The following is a 3,989-nucleotide window of genomic DNA, read 5'->3' on the forward strand; positions in this document are numbered from 1 at the left end:
CTCTAGCTTTTACAGTAAAAAACTTTAAGTCGGTATTTATGGTATTGACTTAGTAAATACACTAAAGTTTTTTTCATTTCCGACAAGAACAGCACTTTATATTTTTTTAAATTAATGTACAAGCTTCTCAGAACTTTTTTCATACAAATGTTACATTTTAGTTGGTTCTTTCGTTGTTTCGAAGAGTAGTACTCAGGCACTTTTGAGTTTTATTAGAATTATCACTGCGGCGGTTTTAGCGTTTTTCTATAAATGTAATTTCATAATCTGGACATATTTTTGATATCGACGTAAAAATCAAATTTTATATTTCATTACTTAATATTTATTTATTAATAGGCTAAAGTTCTAGCAAAAACATCTGCAATTAAGTTATATAAAAATTTTGTGTCATCCTAATACCTTCGTCTATCAGCTCAAGTGATACTCTTTACTCTTAATTCTAGATGAAAAAGTCTCATCACTATTACTATCGTTTTCATCGTCAAATGTCTATTATTGTTCTTGTTAATTACTTGGTTGTACATTTCAATTTTTACACACGCAAAAATGAAAAAATTTGAAAATACTATAGCACTATTAATTAACAACTCAAGCTGTGAAGGGTCTGCCAATGACAAATTTATATCATACTATTTTCATTGCTTGTATTTGTTATGTACCAATTCCTTTACAAAGAATTTATTTATAATAGTAATTAAAACAAAAATATAAATACATCAATTTTGTCATCATCGACATCACTTTGTTTAAGTAAGGATATATAGGTAGATATATCAGTAAGTTTGAATATGGGCTTCAGTCGATGAGCACTTCGGGGCTAACATAAAAAAACTTTTGATATTTGCAATTTAAATGCTACTTGCAAGCCACTAGTCTTCAGAATGCTGCAAAAGAAGACTTATATTCGAGATCAACTAGTTATAGTTGCTCCTACTTAGGGAAAGGTTATTATATTGCTGAGTACATTTATTTTAATCATCAAAAAAGTGTTATCATTTATAAAAAATTAAAGTACGTTTGACCTCTGATGGTTCGTCTGATACCAATTAAAATATAAGACTCTATCTACTACATAAGCACAGCGAATTATAAAAACAGTCTGCTTTCTTCTCTATGTTTTCTACCGGGGATTTTGAAGATTTCAAAGCAAGAGTGAATAAATAAGTTATTACTGGACATAATATGAATATCTACGACTACATGACAACTTTCTATCAGGTGGAATAATAAGCAAGCATTATCCAGTGGGCATTACAAAAGGTCTGAGTCGATTAAGCGTCCCATACATAATAACCAGTCTACCGGGACGGACTATTCATCTATTCCAATATTAATAGATAATCTAGATTAAATTTTACTGACCTCGCAGTTCTGACGAAAAATATAAAAGTAAAACTTATTTTATTTATATTCTATCATACAAGCTTTTGGGATATTGGTGTTAATATTCAAACGATTTATATTGAATTTATCTAAATTTCCGGCTGGTGAATGTTATAATAAAAATAACAAACAGTTCCTTCACCATCAATGTGACATGTCATTGACATTCACATCTCGTCTGCCCGTACAAGTAACCGAAACGTCGGGAGTATACAGTTTTTTACAATAATAAAGCACGCGTATCCGGAAAATATTAGTTTTATTTAAAGGAGTATGTTGATACTTATGAATTTACTATTAAATGACATTCCCCTTACTTATTTTCATGTGACAATTACTAAATTTGATGTCTTTCAATTGTTATTATTATGAAAATTCATACAGAATAAATCATATCAAAGATTACGTCATTGCATTCTTTAAAAATTATAATTTAATTTTGACCTCAAAGCATTCCTAGAACCTATAAATTTCATGAATAAAGTTGTGTGAATAAAAATCATAATCTCGACGAAGTAGTATACTAGAAAAAATATTACCAAAATATATTTTGGTTAGATATAGATTACCATTTGAATAGACTAGTCGAGCTTGAAACCTACTTTGCATGTAAAATGCTGAGTCACCCGCAATGGTTGTATTGTGAATAAAATCGTAAAAATTGACAGATCTCTAACTAGACGTATTGGCAAGTAGCACTTCTTGCATCATTTATATTGTTTCATGTTATAAAATCAGTCTGATACTTTTTGTCAAGTTTGATTTTTCTGTTTTAAAATAACACATGCTGTTTAAGCTAGGAATATAATTTTGTTAGATATTTGCTGTGTACAAGGTTAGTATTTATGCGTGGATTTATTGACTCGATTGTTTTCTTTGATGTTATTTAATATATCAGTATTTCTTGAATAAAGATTTCAAGTCACGAACATCTTTTGTAATGTTTATTGCATTTTGGTATCTTTTAACTTTAACAGTTTTTACTCACTTATGAATATTAGTTTAATTGGAATTTTCAGTTGATATAAAAAGTTTATATAACTTGCTATTTTACTGTTTTGTAAAAAAAATATATTGAAACTAATTTGACAGTTATTATCCTAAGGTTACGTAAAATATAAAATAACAATTAAAAATATTATCAAAGAGAGCAGAGATTTTTTTTTAAACAATCTACAAAAGGCTGTGTGTTATGTTATAATAGTAATATCTTTTATATAATAAATTTATCGTCAGAAACTATAAACAATCTTTAGCATTAGAACTGTCCGAACTTTATCTTTTTAAATCTTAGAACAAACATAGAAGTTTTACCTGACGTTTGAGGTATAAATCTGGTTTTAAAGACCGTATCTTTTGAAAAGTTTCAAAGCGATAAAAATGTATGAAGGTATAAGTCACAAGAGGATTTTCAGAGCCTGAGATCTATTATGAGAACGTGGGAGTTTATCAAGCAATTGTTTGTACCAAGATTTTTCACAGACAATAGTTTTCGTGCTTTATGATCTAATGTTTATTTGATAAGAATTATATACCAAGGCAATAACATTCGATTGTACTGATGTGTTATTTGTTAAATCAAATAACATTTCGTATCATACGTTTATATTTTTTTAAAGTATTAAAATCTTATGCACATAAAAAATAGAATTTGATACTAGTAAATATGTTCATTCATACATTGTAAGTAATACGAATGTACGTTAAAAAAAAAATTAAGCTGCATATAAAACATTCACCAACCCCATAATCTTTATCTGGGATAAAATATCTTTGTGCACAAATATAGTTTTTGTCTCTTTCATACAAATGAGATCTAAAACTTTCGCGACTATTCATTTAAATGAAACTAACATAGTTCGGATTACTATGCATATTATATTCATGATTGGTCCCCAGCATTGCTAAAATTTTATCTCAATGCGTTCCAAATGACTCTCCGAGAACAGAGTAATTAAGTAAGATTGGGTAAAGGTACCGCAAAAACTTGCTATATCGAGATCTAAGATTTTCGCGAGTATTCATTTAAATGAATCTAGTATTATTCGGATTTACTACGCGGATTTTATTATTTAAAAACTACATAATCCCGACGTTTCGGTTACTTTGCAGCAACCGTGATCACGGGTAGACGAGGCCCGTGATCACGGTTGCTGCAAAGTAACCGAAACGTCGGGATTATGTAGTTTTTAAATAATAAAATCCGCGTAGTAAATCCGAATAATACTAGTTTCATTTAACTTGCTATATCTGTGGAAAGGCAGTTGAAACAATACAAAATCCCAGAGAATATTTATGTGTTGGCCTCCAGACCAGACATATTTATGTATTCGCGAATTTTAAACGCTTTGTGATAAAAGAGCTCTAGATTCCTTGGGAAACCAACATCCCCAAAGACCATGCCATCAAGAATAAATCAATAAATATTACGAGCTCACTAACGAACTCACTTGAATTGGGTTCGTCGTGGATTGGTACGTAGTAGAAGTGAGAGCGAGATGTATAACGCCTAAATCTCTCTACAACCTACTAAAAGACTTGGGCCTGTACAGAACTAATATCAATTCATTCTTGGAACGTACTTCGAAGGCAGCCCTAGTAGG

Source organism: Danaus plexippus, assembly GCF_018135715.1.
Source record: "Danaus plexippus chromosome 16 unlocalized genomic scaffold, MEX_DaPlex mxdp_31, whole genome shotgun sequence".
NCBI classification, from domain to species: Eukaryota; Metazoa; Arthropoda; class Insecta; order Lepidoptera; family Nymphalidae; genus Danaus; species Danaus plexippus.